A 207-nucleotide genomic window follows, 5' to 3' on the forward strand; every position below is an offset into this window, starting at 1 on the left:
TCTGATAGTTTGAGCCTTAGATTAGGCGTTATCGCTACTTGCTGCACTTCTGTATCTTTTCCCTCTTATTCTGCAGTTCCGATGCATTCTCGAAGGTTTAGTGCATCACTCGAGGCATGGGATTGAGATAGTATAGGCTTGGAGCCTTTTATGTGATATCTTAGAGTGGACGGCGTTCCACGGTGGTTGTTGTTGGATTAAATCTTA

The sequence above is a fragment of the Solanum tuberosum genome, unplaced genomic scaffold, assembly GCF_000226075.1.
Source record: "Solanum tuberosum cultivar DM 1-3 516 R44 unplaced genomic scaffold, SolTub_3.0 scf00233, whole genome shotgun sequence".
In the NCBI taxonomy this organism is placed as follows: domain Eukaryota; kingdom Viridiplantae; phylum Streptophyta; class Magnoliopsida; order Solanales; family Solanaceae; genus Solanum; species Solanum tuberosum.